This window comes from Orbicella franksi, chromosome 13 (genome assembly GCF_964199315.1).
Source record: "Orbicella franksi chromosome 13, jaOrbFran1.1, whole genome shotgun sequence".
Taxonomy (NCBI): Eukaryota; Metazoa; Cnidaria; class Anthozoa; order Scleractinia; family Merulinidae; genus Orbicella; species Orbicella franksi.
In genome coordinates, this window is record NC_138157.1 from 23,891,501 (window position 1) to 23,910,597 (window position 19,097).

Here is a 19,097-nt window from a genome sequence, read left to right on the forward strand (position 1 = left end):
TTTGTGTCTAGAAAACTTCTATTTTGATGATTTGGGATGCCTGTGGATTGCTGCTTTAGATTTTCCCTCCCCCAGTCCCTCTCCGAATTGTTACTCTGTGTTCCTCTCTGGCTTTCTATTAAGTGAGTTTGTTTCATATCAAGGAATAGCGACTAAATCTCAGAACATAATAATGGGATCAAGACTGGTGGACATTGCGAAAATAAGTATGATTTACCTTCTATATCTCGCTGAAAAACAGTAGTTAACTGAGATAGATCTGAAGTCGTGGTTTCAGCTGGGCTGTCATTGCAGACTGAACTGTCATTAGTGTCATTGTCAGCGTCTGATGGCTCTTGACGGCGTACTTTACTGACCCATGTATCGAGTGACTGGCAAGATTTAGCTGCAGCCTTCCTCTTTCTATTTTCCTGTTCTCTCATACCCATAACGTATTACACAAAAAACTCATTTTGCATCTTCGGGCGTTCATGCGCTCGTACAAATAGAGAATACTACCCAATGCGTTAGCAGACGTGTCTGACAAAAATCGTGAGATCGCTCCCTTACCATTGGCTCGCTCGTCTAAACTCCCGTGCAAAGCGTGCGCACATTAATTTTATTCATTTAGATAACATCGGACATCAGTGCACTCGCTGAAATGTTCTGAATGGCTCAGGCTACTAGAGTGTAGCTCGTTTTAGTTTCCCAGTGAATACATTACTGCTTTTTCCATTCTTTGATTTTGTTTAAGTGTCACTGTTAAGTTTTAGACTTCAGTTTAACCGACTGCACTCCTTGACTTGGATATTGAGTATCAAAATGCGGACCTTCGGGGCCTGTGGGAAGGTGCAAATGCACCCCGTGCACCCTCCTGGTTACGGGCCTGCACACGGCAGGGAATAACCCACGGAATTTTCCACCGTGCCTTATTTCCACAAAGGACATTGTGTCCACTTTGACAGTGCAAGTTTGTCACATCCAACAAACTTTCTCGGATTCTACAGAAATGAATTGTTTCATATATAGTCGAAGGACCACCTTGGACATTCCAAAAAGTGGTTACACGCAAGAATGAGCTCTCATTGTTTCAGTTCAGTATGTGATGTTTTGCAACTGCTTAACTATCAATTTTGCTTCATTTTTTAAACAGCATGTCAGGCATAAGTTTATCTTTTCAACACAATTGTTGCATTACACATGTAGCATAATGTGTCTGGTCACATGAGCTTCAATTTGATTGATAGATTAGTCATGTGCACGAGAGAACTTGTAACGATTGTTACCGACTAGATTGATTGATTGTTCAAGATTGTGTTCTTTGGATTGTTAAAATGTACAAGAAGAAAGTAAAAGATTCAAAGTACAGTCCTAAACCAATAATTCCGGGGAATATAATTATCATCTAGTTCAATAGGATGAGAGTAAATAAAGGGACATTTGACAGCCTAATATAACTGTAAGGTGGAGCATTTTAACACCGATTTTGGCCTCACCTGTTGTTGCCCGAGGAGCCATGTCGAAGATTCTATTTAGCCAGCCTCCGAGTCTGATTTAATTAATTTGTGGTTCAACTTGTTGCCATAGAGTCTTCAGAATTGTCTGCACAATTTCGATACTAAAAACCTTAAGAAGAACTCTGTCAAATATGAATTTTTTAAAAATTTCCTTTATTACAATACTTATTACCACAAATTATATCTTAAAATCCTCCTGGAAACAAAAATAACAACAGGAATCACTGATTCGTCAGTTCTAATTGCAAGAACTCATCAGACAACCCTAAAAGCCAGAATGACGGAACAGTGGAAAATCACCCCAAATCCTTAAGGACGGAATGACGGAAAATCAACCCAAATCCTAAAAGACAGAACAGCACAAAGTCCACCCCAACTCCTAAAAGACGGAAGTATAAATCCTGTCGTAGGGTAAAGACAAATGTAAAGTCCAATTCTTTTCCCTAAAATTTAATCATTGCTTTTAAGGTTAGGTGATGAGACTTGGGTTAACATGGTTGATATTGACAGTTCCCATTAATATTTAGTTACCATTGATGTTATTTCTAGTTGATTTAAGCCCGTTTATTACATGTAATCATGGCTATAGGGCCATAAATATGGTTTGATTTACAGTGCTAGAAAAGTAATCTTATCACAAATACCTCAGTGTTTTTTTTATTATGTACATTGTAAGCAACTGTTGCATGGGTTTTCACTGGAAGTCATTTGTTGTTGAGGTTTGGCGGCGAGACATCAACCTTTGTGAACATGGTTTATATTGACAGTTCCTGATAATGTTAGTTATTGTTGAGATTATTTCCAGTTATTTTTAACTCGACATTATTTTCACTTTAAAGTAAGCAACTGTACTTAGCATACTTCCCCCCAAAATTACTCATTGAGTTTAAGGTTAGGCGACGAAACTTGCATTAACATGGTTGATATTGACAGTTTCCATTAATATTAGTTACCGTTGATATTATTTCTAGTGGATTTAAACTCAATCTAATTTCGAATATTTACTGCAGTTTCATGCAGAACATGCAGTCAAAATTCAGGTGAAAAGTGTGTAGACGTAAACAAGCTAAAAGCGAGTCAATTAATTTTTCAATTTTGGCTGATTGTTATGCCAATAAATGAGAAATAACTGCAGTCCACTGGATGCACATTAACTCTAACAACATTGTTATACATGATATTATACTCCAACTACGATCAAAGATAACTTTTGGGTCTTTATTTTATATCTGCAGAACTTATATTCATGCACGCAAAAATCGTAAAAAGGGGTTGGGTGAGCTCAATCTCACTTACGTACACGACTAGAAGATTCTGCGAATGCTACACAAAAATCAGTGCTCACTTCAGTAGGTGAAATTGAAAAGAAAACAACTTCTTAACAACAACAAGAAAAAAACAAGAAATTAGAAATAATTATTTAACCTAGGGGAGGGGGTGCAGTGTTTCAAAAACCTGTGCCTGTTAGGTTGATTTTGTTTTCATTTCCTTTTTCCACTTCCCCTAACTCCTTCCCCCTTAATGTACCAAAGATGGAAAGTATTGGACTTTACTTTTGTCTTCACCCTGAGACAGGATTTATAGTTCCGTCTTTTAGGATTTGGGGTGATTTTCCGCCATTCCGTCATTCCGGCTTTTAGGGTCACCTGAACTCATCCATGAAAAACAAAAATATCAAGTTACCATTTTTAACTTGGAAAATATTTTTATTTTCCAAGCTGTAGTGGAGGGTTGATTTCACTCCATCAATCCTTCACTGGGTCACTTCCTGTTAGACATTTGAAACCTCGGAGGGGAACTCCCATATGAGAATAAAGGGACTACCACTGGCCATTTACCGATGGCTCGGTAGGACTGCTGACCAGTTTATTGTCAGCCATGTTGTTTTGACATTCAAACTCGTTTTGCATGGATGGATTATATTGACGGATTATACTTATTATCGTAAGTCTGTTACCTTCTGTTGGGTTTAGCTTTTTTGTTCTTGTCATTTAGCTTACCTATACTGTATTTCAACCGGTAGAACTGTTTCATCATTGTAATTAAAACAAAGTCAATCAAGGAGTTCTCTTCATGCAACAGTTGGTTTCATAGTCATGGTAGTCATGGAGTGCTCTGTGCCCAATTGCACGTTCACGCCAGACAATGTATCTGAAGCACTGGCAATTGCCCTTCTCACTAATCACGACCTGCCCCACTGTGATCCAGCGCCTATCGTCATAGACACTGCCCCAGCACCTACAGCAACCGGAGGCCCAAAACTTGAGCGACCCAAGGTCAATGTCGGAGTCACAATAGAAGAGTGCAACATCTTCACAAGACACTGGGAAGTTTTCTGCTTAGGCTCAGGCATCGAGTACACCTCAGTGCCCTCCCAGCTATTCCAGTGTACCGGAACTGAACTTGGGGACAGCCTTTTTGAAGCCAATCTTAAAGCCAGCTCTGAGACCCTGTCCCAACTGTTCACCGCCATGCGTTCCTTAGCGGTAATCCCACTCACCACTTGCATGCTACGTACAGAGCTTCTGCAGCTACGGCAAGAACTTGACGAGCCTTTCTGAAGCTTCACAGCTAAAGTACGGGGAAAGCAAAAACTTGTTCCTATACCACATGTGCACCTGTGGCACTTCAGACAACTACATTGACCATGTCATCTGTGACGTCATCCTGAACGGCCTTTATGACACTGACATCAGGAGGGAAGTGCTGGGCATAGCAGGAATACTCAAGAAACCCATAAACGAGGTTATTGCCTTAGTAGAAACCAAAGTGATGGTCCGTAATGCCCTTCCCTCCCCCTCACTATCCACTGTCTCTTCCTTCCAGAAGCAAAAGAATTCGCCACCAAGCCCTGTCTCCATTCCCTCTCAAGCGGATTGGACGAAGGAAGCGACATGCCCCGGCTGTCATAATGCCTTTAAGGTCTTCACAGAAGGGGCGCGAGCCTTGAATGAGAAACCCCACCAAACATGCATTGAGTGCTACAGGACCAATCACCGTAAGAAGTGTCAGCAGCGCCAGCCCCAGACCCCAGGGGTCCATGCCACAGATGCAGAGCCAATCTCACAAACAGCAGCATTCCAAACCAAGAGTGCCTGATACTCCCGAGCCCCACGAAGAGGTTGTTACAACCGGAATACGACCACACATGTCACCATCACAAAACCATCAGCAGTGCAATTGGATCACATCCTCTCCAAGGGGCAGTGGAAATGGGCTCGCTTACGAGATCATCCTAGGGTCCCAGTCACCATATCCCTTTTTTGGCCAGGCAGTACCGGCAGTGGCACCTACAACACCTCCTCAGACATCTATGCCAAAGTATCTGCCATAGCCAACACTGGCATGCAATCAGATTTGTGGTCACTGTCCAACTTCATAGCCTGTGGTTTCTCTTGCGACGAACTCCACCCCATAAGCCTCAGCCTATCAACAGCCAACCACTCGCCCATATTGATAGAGGGAGCATTCTTTGCCAAGCTCACCACACAGTCCGGCAGCGGCAAGATTACTTGATGCCCCTCCATGGTTTATGTGAGTAGCTCTGTCAAGGATATGTACCTGTCTTGCGACTCACTACCCAACCTTCGACTTTTGCCACGCACCTTCCCATCCCTTGGCGACTCCACTGGCACCCCACCTGAAAGAGAGAACTTTGACAAACAGCCACACGCTTCATGTGCCTCACCAGAAAACAACGCTATGCGACCCCTCGATGACAACTGTCCAGTACCCACCATCACCCACAACACTATATGCATATGTCTACAGCACAGAGCAGCACTGCCAGGTCCCTCCAAGCTGCCGTTCCCCTGTGGGCCTGAGAACAATGCAAAGATGAAAGCTTGGCTTCTTGCCAGATATGCCTCATCCACCTTCAACACTTGCCCTCATCGTGTGCTACCATGTATGGAGGGGTCACCCAAAGAGATACATGTTGACCCAGTGGCCACACACCAGCCAACGTACCCCTCCACTGGCAGCAACGAGTGTACGATGACCTCCGTGACGAAGCTCTCGGCGTCATCAAGGGTGTGCCATATGGCAAACCGTTACGTGGTGTCAGGATGGTCATCACACGAAAGCACGACAGCTACTCCTGCCGCACAATAGATAACTGGCAACTGAACAAGTTCCGTCAACATGGGACATTAACCATGAAGTCACCCTCCCAACTCACCTGTTGCATCCCCAAGGACACTTGGAAGACTGTGACATGCCTGGAGCGGCTATCACAGTTTCTCTGCCCATCTACGCAACTTAATGGGACCTTTCTAACCATTTCTCAGCCCCTGCTGGAAATTCTCGCAGTCCCCTGAGCTCAAGGAAGCATTTCAAGCATCCAAGGAAGCCATTGTTAAAGCTATCTGCTAGGGGGTGGAAATCTTCAACATACAGAAGCGTACCTGCCCTGGCCCTGACTGGTCCAGGCGTGGTATCGGTTACTTCCTCCTTCAGGAACACTGCAGTTGCCCCTCCAGTGTTCTGGACTGCTGCCCCAGGGGATATGATGGAGAATGACACTGGCCAGTTCCCGCTTCTTGAACTCTGTAGAGCAGCGCTATGCAGCTATTGAAAGAGAGGCCCTCACTGTGGCCTGGGACTTAGAGCAGACACACTACTTTACACAAGGCTGTGACAACCTTGTGATAGTCACTAATGAAGATCTTTGGCAACCGCACTGTGGATGAGATAACTAACTCAAGCCTGTTTCGCCTCAAACAACACACTCTCCCATGGCGCTTCGAGATCAGACATCTACCTGGCAAGAGTAACCACGCCACCAATGCTTCTCAAGACATCCTTCCCAATCCTGCACAGAGAATGTTGTCTCTCTTGGATCACCCAGCTTCCCTTACATTGCAGAGTTAGCATTTATGACCACAATCCGCAGCACCACCCAAGAGCTAGCTGCTATCTCCTGGCAAAAGAGACAACCACAGTCACCTCTCTGGGCCATCTCCTACAATTAATCAAGCAAGGAAAACAGACTGCCAGCAACGACCCTCTTCCGACAAGCCTTCACCCCATCTGCGAGTCCCTCTACTCTGAGGAGGGCATACTGCTGTATCAGGACCGTGTCATGGTCCCCCCATCCCTATGCCGCCGAGTCTTACAGAATCTACACGTGGCTCATAAAGGAACCTCCACAATGGAACAGTGTGCCCTCGCCATCGTCTACTGGCCAGGAATGTCGAAGGACATCCGCAAAACTAGGAAGGGATGCACAGACTGCAACAAAAACACACCCTTATGGGCCGCCATGCCCCCTCTTCAATCTATGCCACCATTATCACCATTTGAAGCCATCTTTGCAGACTTCTTTGACTACTGAGGCTGCCATTACCTGGTCATAGGTGACCGCCTTTCCAGCTGGGTGGAAGTCCTAAGTTCAACAGCTGGGACCAACCTCACAGACTCAGCCGGTCTGGTTCGCCATCTTCATTCCTTCTTTGCTATGTTCAGCATTTCAGAGGAGATCTCCAGTGACATTGGCCCAGAGTTCCCTGCTAAAGGCACACAAGATTTTCTACGCCTCTGGGGTGTACAACATTGCATGTCCTCCATCAGCTTCCCTCAGTTGAATTGCTGAGCAGAAGTTGCAGTGAAAACCACTAAGTGCCTCCTGATATCCAATACAGACCCAACGGGTGGCCTCAACTGTGACCGTTTCTTGCATGCCATATTGCATCTACGCCACACCCCAGGCCCAGATTGCAACCTATCACCTGCACAAATCATATTTGGAACCCTCTGAGGGACTCGCTCTCGTTTGTCAACCGCCTCGAACCTACACATCAGACCTCTCTGGCGTCATAAAGAAGACTAATGTGGGCGTTGCTTGAGCTTCATTAGATCCCTAAGAGATACCACTTAAAACGGAATAAGTTTGATTACTAGCCACTGCTCAAGAAAGGATCCCACACGCACTTGGTGACCCGACTTGCATACTTGAGAGATCAGTGGAAAACAAATGAGAGCATTTCTTTTATTGTTATTTCTTCTAGTTCACCCTGAAGGATACTTTGACAGCTAAGAATGGTGATGTTTCGTCATCAACACCCTAAGTGAGACAAGAATCCTTGATTTGTACCTGAGACGACGAGAATCCCCAACCATTTCATATAGGAGTCCACCCCTGGGTTTCGAACATCGCACTGTCCAAGGCCGTTTTACAGTCAATTACACTGTGTCAAGTTAGTTCTTTGAATTTCTGACGCAAGTACTCAATATCTTACTGCAGAAATGATCTACATTAAATAGATTTTTCAACGAACATGTTTATTCCTGGAAGCTAATTATATAAATAGCTCATTTCCCGAAGGTGTCTGCTTATACAGGTTTAACCGTACTCAATTGCCGAAAACTGAGGAGATATTGAAAATTACAAAATTGATGAGCTGAATGAATTTCCAAATTATGATTCAAGCCGTGATTAAAAGTTTTGGATGATCAACAGAGAAACTGTCATCTACCTGGCAACTGTTCCACCTGGAATGTGTTCGTCTCAGACAGACATTCTCCCGACTTCAGTACCCAGCCCAACTGCTGCAATCGACCATCAGTAATTTAGTCACCAAGAAAGTTTCTGGCAATCCAATTTCCACACGAGCATGTAACATAAATGAAGCGTCTCTCAGAATATTGTTACCATCCAAGGATCAGAGATCAGCCAATTCAATGTGAAGGCAACTTGAAGAACTAGGCCGCAAAATTGGAATTGATATTCACCTCGTGTATACAAGCTGAGAGATCGCACTCAAGATCAAACCAAAAGAAAAGAAGCTGCCTATCATTAACCAGCAACGCATTGTTTACTAGTATAAGTGTGGTTTGTGCGATCCAAACTATGTCGGGTATAAGTGCCGGCAAATCTATCAGCGCTTTGAGGAACACAAAGGATGGTTGTCAATCAGGAATCACATTAAAGAACAACATGGAACAGTCCCAAGTGACATATATCTTGATTTTAAGATCTTGAGAAAGTGCCAAAGTAAATTCAACTGCCTGATCTACGAAATTCTCTTTGTAAAGGAGCTTAAGCCAACTTTGGACAAACAGTCAGATTCAATCTGTGCAAAGTTATGTAGTTTTTTATAGTATTTTATCATTTTAACACTAACATTTTAGTGCTTGTATTAACATATTTTATCGTTGGACATTCTCACACCCTAATTTGTACTTATATATGTATATTTCATTTGCCTTTTCTACAACTTGAAAATGATCTCAGGGAGATCGAAATGTCGTTTTTTATTGCTTGTTTTTATTCTACAAAGTTACCATTTGCACCTTGAAATAAAATTACCTTGTTATATTTGCTTGTAACAAAAATAGGTCTACAATGTGTACATGTGTGCCTTTCAAGTTGTATTTGTAATTAGGATAAAACTGGATTATCCTGAAAAAAAATGAAAGACACTAAGATTTTCAGGTTGAAAGAAGTCCTAATAAATGGCCTGTAATGGATTTCAAAATAACCCTTAACTCTCAACTCAAAAGTTAACTTAGCATATAGGTCAGTGATAGCAGAAGGTGGAAATAGTGAGGTATTTTGAAGAAAACGGTGTTTAATCAGGATACGCGCTCATGTGGGTTTCGATTTCTTTTCTTTTATGCTACTAGTAACGATAATAATTATGGTAAATGAGATGCTGCTGTATTGTAAATGTATTCGCTAACGTGCGAGCATTTGAAACTTATTGCTTCAGCCTATAACTAAAGAGATTAATTAAATAGACAATTAAAATGTAGGTAATCGGTTAGTTGAGGAACATTTGCCATTTTCTCTGCTTGCTGATGAGATAAGATATGACAATAATAACACTGGCAGCCTTGCTCACATAACAGTCTTTTCAATTTCCAAATTCTTCCAGAAAGTTTTAAATCGTTGTTTTATAGTTGAAACCTGTCCCCAAAAGTTATTCACAGCTTCTGAAGGCTTCATTTCCACGACTCTCTCAAGTTCGGTCTACTGAGATACTGGTTCAGGTTTTACCCAATGATAGGTTTTCAACTTGTAAACAATGTCATACAACTTAAAACTGTAGTTCAGTTTACAAGCAATAAAAACAGCAAAAAGTGGGATTATTGATCATGGCAGCATTGATTTTTTTGTTTTAATTTACAGAAACGCCATTTTATATAGCCACCTAAATGCTTCTCTTAGTTATATTGAATAACTGCACAACAATTCCTTTGTAAAACATTAAAGGGACACAGTCAGCTGGCGCACATGCGCAATAGATATCATTTCATAGCTAATGTACATATCACAGAGTCGTGATCCATACTGTATTTAACCAAATATGATAAAAATTATATCATAGGATGAGCAAAACTACACTCAAAAACAGGTTTTTCAGTAAACAATTGAAAATCACGCAAAACACTGCAAAAATTTAAACAGATTTCTAGATGTAGTTTGATTTCAGGTTGAGGTGAACTTTTTTCAAAGTGAGCCGAAAACTGTTGTCCAGGTCAGTGTGGTCCCACTGCTGATTGTGTCCCTTCAATGATATTGAGTCGTGTGCATGCAAGGCATCGTATAAAGAATGCGTGTTTCAAGACTCCCGCATGAGATTTCTAGATTTCGGTGATTAGGTTCATGCATTAGGATGGACTTTTGCAGTTTTGCTGGTGGAACTTGTGGTCAGAGACCTGAAAATCCAAACATAGTTCACTTGGTTGATTTTTAAAAACTGTGATCGTGACATGAAAGCACACCTAAGATTTTTGTAACATTCTGACGAATGTCACAGAAAGTGATGTTAGCGCAAGATAATTGTTACTGTGGTCCATGCAGGTGCTTTGAAGCAACAGTAGTTTCTTAATTGTACCATGAAATTGATACAAGCTCACCAATCTGATACCTGGGGATTTTCATCCAACAAGAATGTCAGCAACACATATGTCTTAAACACAGGGATGCATAGGGTTTTCGCTGACGAACTGGCAAGGCAAGGTGCTGCATCCCAACAGAAGTTGCAGGCCATGTGGCCTATTTCAAACGTCGTACTACTGCCATGCCGAACTTGATTCAAGAATTAAATTCGACCTAGGCATGGCAGTAGCACGATGTTTTAAACCACTTACTCAGTTCAGCAAGCTGAATTAAGGTCGGCATGACTACTTAGACCTTGCCGTGACACAGGGCAGCAGCGCAACTCGGCTTCAAACGGCTTGCTGTTGCCGTGTCAAACTGAATTCATAGCCTGCTGCATCAGATGCACTTGCTTTCTAGCATTTCACATGGTCTCCAGCAAAGCAAACGTATTCTGATTGTCAGCAGGACTGAATTAAGGTATCAGTATAACCCATTTGACCATCCGCGCGCGGCCCGCTCTAGCGTTCGTGGCTTTAACAAAAACCCATATAAACCGTATATTTACTGGAAGCTTAATAACTACAGATTATGACCTGACCTGTTTAAAACGGTAAAAATTTACCGTGTTTCGAAAATGTGAATATATTTACAAAGCTTCACGAACCCATAAATCAAGGTATACGCCCGCTAAATTTAGGTCGGAGAAAACGATTAACATGGCATCCGTTTCTTCACACATTAACCTCAAAAACCGTGTCTCAGATTTTTGGCACATGCGTTTGTTATTATTTTACAAGAGGATAAAGTTACAAAAGGGAAAAAAATAGGACTGCCCGCGAAAAAAAGGCACAACTTTTTAATGAAAAGAGTAATCAGAATTCGCAGACACGGTTTTGTCGGCGATCGTTCTGACAACATTCTCTCCGAATTTCAGCCAATTTGGTCCAGGGGCTGCCGACCTGGAACTCGAAATGCACGTACAACTCGCCTATTTTTTTACTTTCGAGAAACAGAGAAAAAATGTGTTATGAGATTATCACACCAAGGGAGACACCGCAGAGGAATCAACTTTCTGTATAACAATAGGACTGTGACAGTTAACATGGAACAGGTACAAATTTCCGCGACGGCGCGCGGTAAATTATTCACCGGTGAATAAACCGCTTTTTCATGTGTGAAGTCAGAATTCCAAAGTTAGTAAACGTGAAATTATCTTTTGATTTACTATATTAGCGTTCGAAATTTTTCGTATCGGTTGACTAATCTTCAAAATTATGACCATGTCACTGTTAACATGCCGAAGGCCAGTAGAAAGTTCCCGAGAAAATGCAAGCGCACAAAGGGAAACGCTGGAGAGGACGTCGTAAACGGGACTACATCGACTGATGTTGATGCAAAGGCAAAGATACTGGAAGAAATGACAATAGCTGGGTAAGAAAAAAAAATGTTGCACTGCTGATTCTAATTTTGTACAATCGATCTGCCTTTCAATTTCGTCCACTTCTCTTCGTCAATCTCCTCTGCTTCGACAGTTTCTTGCAACAGTATTTTAGCGCGGCTTGCGCTCATTTCGGCTTGCTCGCTGGCTTCGTGATCGCGATCGTTGTCGCGTTCATCCAGCAATTTTTCTTGATTGTAAAACGAACCCTTTGCCGCTTTCCGCTAATTTAGCGGCCCACTCTTTGTTGAAAGTGTTTTTCGCCTTCTTTGGCCTTCCTTTAGCCGATGAAAACGGGCAAGATCACTCTGTCTTCTTCGAAGACATCCGCCACTGATTATGGCACGCGAATCGCGTGTCAACTCAGCATGATCTTGATGTCATGTGACTTCTTGCCTCGATAATTAATTCATTTGACAGAACTTGTCAACTCTCAATTAAGTTATTAATATGCAAAACAATCCTTCTCGCGCAATAACTAGCGGCAGATAAAAGATTTTTTCGTGGAGTTTTTTTTATCTTAAAGATTACTTTAAGATTTATCCAACCGCTTAAAAAAGTAAAATTATGCAAAATTGCAAATTTTCCCCTTACTGATACCTTAAATTCAATGTTTGTTTCCACCGTCATTCTTTTGTCATGTCACTACCACTCCAAATTCATTTGAGTTCGGGAAGGCAGTAGCACGATGTTTAGACTAGGCCTTCCAAACAAGGAGATTGCGGGATAGACCAAACAATCTTACTTTATTTTTCAAGAAACCTGCTTGCTTGTTCCAGCTAGCAGCCAGATCACATCAGTAAAACTTCTTTGTGTCCATTTAATTAAATTCTCTGTCAACTTTAACCTTCGTTTTCCATCAAGATCAAAATCGAGACAAATGCTAAAATTCACTTTAAAAGACCAGTCTCCTTTTGAAATATTTCCAGACTAATCAACTGTACATACTTTGGCACATACATGTTTCCTTGATAAGCAAGTGTCTAAACCTCAACAATCTAGAATGATTGGAAATATATATTACATGACACTTGATACATGTAACGTTGTAACGTGTTTAGTCTTTCTATTTCGGGTTTTTCTTTAGTTTTATGGAACTTGCATGAAGTTTCAAGACGATGTTGGAATCAAGACATGCATTTAACTTTCTTTTGGTAACTCTCCTGCAAATCATGGCCCACAAACAGGGATGGCGGAGCGTATTTTGAATTGGGGAGGGGGCTTACAAGCGAGTTCTTAGTTGCTTTTCGTCTTTTTTTACATTTTAGAGGTTTTTAATTATTATTTTATGTATTTTTGCTTGAAATTGGGGGCCCGGCTCTGCCGTCCCTGACAAAGGAACAACCACAGACTAGAGTGCTCAACAATAGAGTTCTTAAACCATACCACATCATGCAAATTTGGGAAGAGACTATCACAAACTTTTGCTTTTTGCCTGTGTGTACCTTTATTGCCCAGATTTTTTTATATCAAATCTTGATAGAGCAAGGCAAAAAACGAACATACAGCTTTTTGCCTCATTAAATATGCAAAAAATAACCGGAAAATTGACAAAGTTGTTGGTATTCGCATTGAAACAATTTTAACAACTAGAACACGGGATAAACTGTAAAAGCTTTACTTTTCTTCTATCTAACAACAAGAAGTTTTAAATTTTCAAGCATTTTGAAGGGTTCCGTCAACCATGGAAAAATTACCCTTTCAAGCCCGTATGAAAATGGCAAAAATTGCGTAGTTTTACGGGCTTAACTTGTTATGTCCGATATGGATCCAAAACAAGTACTGTGTGAAAGTGTGTCATTTCTACTATAATAATATGAAAAAAATTCTGGGCAGTCGAGGTTCACACAGGTAAAATTTAAAAGTATGCGACAGTCTCTTCTCAAATTTGCATAATACAGCATGTTCAAAGCACTCTTCTGTTGAGCACTCTGAGTCTGTTTTTTTCCATTTATTGGCCATGCTAAGCAGGAAAGATACAAAAAGAGAGTTGATCCATGTCTTTATTCCGACATCGTTTTGTTATTTCACACACACTACATAAAACTGAGGAAAGAGCCCAAATATAGTTTCCAAGTTAACCCTTTACCCCCCTAAGAGTGCAAATTGGCACACAAGGTCATAACTTTCTGAATACTTGATAGATTTCTATGAATTTTTGCCATGAAAATTGTCTTGTGAAGATCTACTCATTGAAGTCTTAAAATTTTGACCCCCTCCCATCCAAGACATGGTTGACCACCCCCAGACGTTTTTAGTTCCTCTTTCGGGATGCAAATGGAATGCAACACTTGTTTCATATCAAGCTATGCACTAAGAGTTGCTAAATAAGCTATAGTTTAGTGGTATACCTAATATAGTAGAAGATTGATACATTTTTGAAGTCGTTCATTTTCCTATTTTAAAGCAATTTCTCTCAAAATGTCTATCTCCTTCATAGCTGCTGATGTCAATTCTTAAATAAGTTGATTAGTGGCTTTCAAATGACATATTGTACACAGGCAGAGTGTCTTTATTTGCCGATTTGGGAAAAACTGCCGCTCACCTTAGGGGGTAAAGGGTTAAATAGACTAAGCACCCTACATGTATTACATGACTGGCATTGCTTAATATATATTTTCAATTAGCTCCAATTGGAATTTCTAGATTATTGAGGTTTAGGCACATGCTTATCATAGAATATATGAATCTCGTCTTATTAAATCATGTGATATCTCGTTTCCGGTAAAAAACGTGTGATCAATCAAGGTATTGTAGTAATCATTTTGAGTTAATTCGGGACAATCTGTGGAATAAACATCAACTCGTGGATATTTACAGTGAATCTTATGTGTCTCTGGGAATCAATTGGACGCATAAGGAAATCCCCGCAGAAACGTATAGGGGTTAGTCTTTCCCATTTATAGACAATTGATTAGTCTCCAAATATTAGAAAGGAGAGTGGTCTTTTAAAGTAAGTTTTATGTTGACATGTGTCTCGATTTTGATCTTGATGGAAAACGAAGTTTAAATTTAAAGTGCCCGTGAGGTAAAAATAATTGATGCTTATTTGAAAGGCTTTTCAAAGTAAAGAAAAATAGCGTTTTGGGAACTTGTATGCAAATGAGTAACTCATTAACGGTTAACCGGAAGCTTGATCAATTAGCCAATCGCCAGGTGAAAAAGCGGAGAGTATTTCGGGTGAATCACAACACAGGTTAGAACGTCGTATGCAAATGACGGTAATTACTTAGTCACTCGTAACCAGAAGCTCAATAATTAGCCAATCGCTATCCGGATAGTATTTCGAGCGAATCATAACACAGCTTAAACAGTTGTGACAGCTGGCTTTCAGGTTGCCGCCATTGCTCATGAATAGCTGTACATGTCTTTGACAGAGTACTTTTTGTTCTGCAAGGGTCTTCTGGCTGCGTTTTCTTTTATTTGAAGCGAGAATCTGAGGTAGTGAGAAATGGTGTTCTTCGAAGGTAAAACAAGACATTCTCAATAAGTGCACATTCGTTGAATAAATGTGTGAGGTGCTCAAGAAGAGTGTTACAGCCAATGGCAACTGCGGTTGTACATTGTGATAGGTGCAGCTGTTTCTTGAGGAGTGATGATTGTGAAAAGTGCCCCTACACAACCGTCGCGGTTGACGCACAAGATGGAAACAAGCTGTGCCTTACAGCGTTTAATGAAGTACTTCAGAAAGTTAAAGCTGATCCTAAAATATGTGAGGCCCTCCTCTTACTTGATAAAATCACGATAACCTATTAACTCGCTTATTGTTTTAGCCATTAATACTGAGTAGAAGTTGTAAAACTGAATGGTCTGTATTTGATTGTACTGTTGTTGTCTACCTTGTGGTATGGCTGTATGCCTTACTGAGTTACTGGTGGACTGTACAAACTTATCAATGAAAGTCAATCGATGTTATTAATAGTTCTGGGTTTTTGTAGCGTCAGTAGCCTGAGCTCGTATTTTTTTTAATTTGATTGTGCTGTTGTTGTCTACCTCGCAGTATGGCTGTATGCCTTAGTGAATTACTGGCTGACTGTGCAAGCTTATCAATGAAAGTCAATCAATGTTATTAATACTTCTGCTTTTTGTAGCCTCAGTAGCCTGAGCTCATTTATATTCTTAATTTGATTGTACTGTTGGTGTCTATATGCCTTGCAGTATGGCTGTAAAGATGGTGGGACAATTGTGTCGTGACCAACTTTGCTAATAAACCTCACTTCCATATCCACGAGTAACGATAGTTCCACTTTGATTAAAGAGTTGCAAATGGGCATATTTAGTATTTCACAGAAAGAGATTGGAGCCAAGAGTGTTGCCATGGCAACAACACAGAAGGTGTCATTCTGTTTCTTTTGTGATTTACATTTCTGGTGCCAAGTTTCAAGATCACTGGTCCAATATTTCTAGAGATATTCTTGATTCAGAGTTTTACTCACGGTTCAAGTGGATTTAGTTATGACATCATCACTTTCCTCATTTACACAATGCAAAAATGTAAATATCACTACAACGAAAAAAGATATTCCAGAAAGGAAAATGCCATTCTTGTTTACTTTCAAAAGTCTTTCAAATAAGCAGCAATTATTATTTACTTCATAGGCACTTTAACAGAACAAAGAAAGATCCACCTGGACCAAGCAAGCATGTTTTTTGAAAAAAAGAGAGTAAGACTGTTTGCTGTCTATCCCGTAGTCTGAACTCGGTTTGAATTCGGCCTAGTCTAAACGTCGTGCTACTGCTGTGCTGAAATCAAAAGAATTTGGCCTTACAGTGTCATGGCAAAAGAACAGTGGTGGGTTTAAATGTTAAATTTAACTCAGTCGCGCCGAAGATCGGAAGAAGTCTGCTTTGCTCAAGACCATTTTAAATGCTAGAAAGCAATGGCAGCAGGTGCAGCAGGCTATGAATTCAGTTCAGCACGGCAAGAGCACACCGTTTGAAGGCAAGTCGCCCTACTGTTGCATGGCACGGCAAGGCTTACCGTGCTATAAGTAATCGCACGGAACTTAATTCATCCTGCCGCACTAAATTCAAGAATTAAATTCGACTCGTTCATTTTCCCATTTTAAAGCAATTTCTCTCAAAATGTCTACCTCCTTCATAGCTGCTGATGTCAATTCTTAAATAAGCTGATTGGTGGCTTTCAAATGGCATATTGTACACAGGAGAGTGTCTTTATTTGCCGATTTGGGAACAACTGCTGTTCGCCTTAGGGAGTCAAGGGTTAACTATACATGACATTTCCAGTGACATCAGTATTCTTAATATGAGGACCTTCCACTATTTCTCTCCAAATGTATGGTACAGGATCTCTTGTGCTTTCGTGTGGCCCTGTTTTGGTCCTGAAATTATGACACAGTTCTTAATGGCTTCCCTAGCCTTCCCAGTGCAGCGTTAAAAAGGTAAGTTAGCATCCGGTACCCTCTTAGCGATGTTGACCTCGAAGTTGTTTATGAACAACCAGTAGTTAAGCGGGTTACCATTCAAGGTCAAAAGTTTTCTTTTGGGCATTTCAAATCCTTGTCGAATTGTGTACGTCATAAGCTACAAAACTTCTTGTTGCTCTGTTAAAATTTATGGCAACTGTTGGGAACCAGTCAGGTCTCCACCACTGATGGTGTTCTGCGGAGGTCCTGGGTCCCAAGGTTGTGCACTTGGGTTTGGCACTGATTTAGAATAGTTTCTCCCAACTTGCTTGAAGTCGCCAATATTAAAGTTCGATCCAGCCCATCCAGCCTGAGGCTCTTTTCTAGGAGGAAAGGAGTCACAGGGTGCTTACCATTAACCAAAAAAATCTCCGGAAATTTCGGTTGAAAGTCAAAAGGAACAGTAATTTTCCGGAAAATCTTTTCGGAAATTTTAGACCACCTCCAGAGGTAGTCCTCTTTTTTGGAACGGAATGACGGAAATTTCCTAAGCATTTGTTAAATTTTCCAGTTTCCAGTCTCTCATCGGCTGAAAGCAATTAGGATAAATCGAATTGCAAATGGTAAGCGCCATCACATTCGCTTGGTTTGCTGATTTTGGAAAATCCCTTACCATTCAACGGTCATCCCAACCGGTTTATTCTGACAAATGGTAAGCACCCACGTGCTTATTATGTGTAAACTCTGCCGCAATATCACGTTTTGAATATTCTGAGGTTCATAAAGTTCATCAACAGCTTAAGCTCTCTTTATTATATAGACGCAAGTGTTTTACTGGAAAATACACCACTCGTAAAATTCATACGAAACCACATCCAGGACTCTAGTGGCGTATTTTCCAAATCTTCACTTGTGAAGATATTGATGATTTCACTGATATCAAGTTTGTCTCGTAAATTGTACTTAAATTCGTTGGTGTATCATCGAAACATCTTCGGGCCTTCCTCAAAAGTCTTCGGCAATCTTCGGAAAATGTTCAGCAGTGTTCATGTGACCCTCAGACAAGTTTTGGAGAATCTTCGGAAAATCGTCAAAAATGCCGTCATCAGTATGTCTATATAATAAAAAGAACATAACACGTTAGCTCAAAGATATGAATTTTATGTTCTCGTGGCAAGAACAATATCTCACTTGTTCGCTGCGCTCACTCGTGAGATATTGTTCTTGCCACTCAAAAATAGAATTCATATCTTCTTGCCACCATGTAATATCCATATTTCACCTTCTGCTGCTAATAAAGCAATCCAGCGCTTCAGTTCATCTTCCTGGGTTTTCATCTTGGTAATTTGACGTTCCATTTGAAGCTCCATCTCTAGGCGCTTTAACAGATTCTTTATCTCAACTTACAATGAAGAAGCTTGGCTTTAGCCTTCGCACGTGAACTGGTCTTGGAGTTCTTCAACTTTCTGCTACTTGAGCCGACTAGTGAACATGTGACAATCTGTGATTTAACATTATCATTATCTTCTTGGCGAGGAACCGCTGAAGTTCATCCGTGGTACGTTGAATGGATCGCAACCGTTCTTCAAGACGTTCGTCGAATTCCCTTTTTCCTGTCATTATGCCGTGACAAGCATTCAGTATGTCTGATTTAACTTTGGGGTTGTCAGCGAAATAACAATATTCATTGTAGGCTTGAAAACATCTCGCAAACGCGATTTGAAAATCTTTCTTCTTCTTACAAGCGTCATGATAATTTTCAGCGTTTCGCATTGACACACTCTTTTTTATATGATTAAATGATGTCTAATTTTGGAGCTGAGGTTGAACGTTCTTCAACTACCTTGAGAATACTTCAGGCTTTGTATCACCTGATGACTTTGATGGTGTGGAAGTTATTTTGAAACAGTTATAAATAAGAACTGCTGATTATTACAAACCAAGATGTGTGTCATGCAATAAGAAAACCT

The 19,097-nt window shown here is 40.9% G+C and overlaps 1 protein-coding gene and 2 pseudogenes across 1 annotated transcript in view; all 3 read left to right on the forward strand.

Annotated features, from left to right (window-relative positions):
* LOC145464958 (protein O-glucosyltransferase 2-like) overlaps positions 1 to 19,097 on the forward strand; it is a 176,052-nt gene that overhangs the window by 152,787 nt on the left and 4,168 nt on the right. The gene's annotated exons all lie outside the window — the stretch shown is intronic.
* On the forward strand, positions 2,440 to 4,595 carry LOC145464961 (uncharacterized; annotated as a pseudogene).
* On the forward strand, positions 4,602 to 5,774 carry LOC145466211 (uncharacterized; annotated as a pseudogene).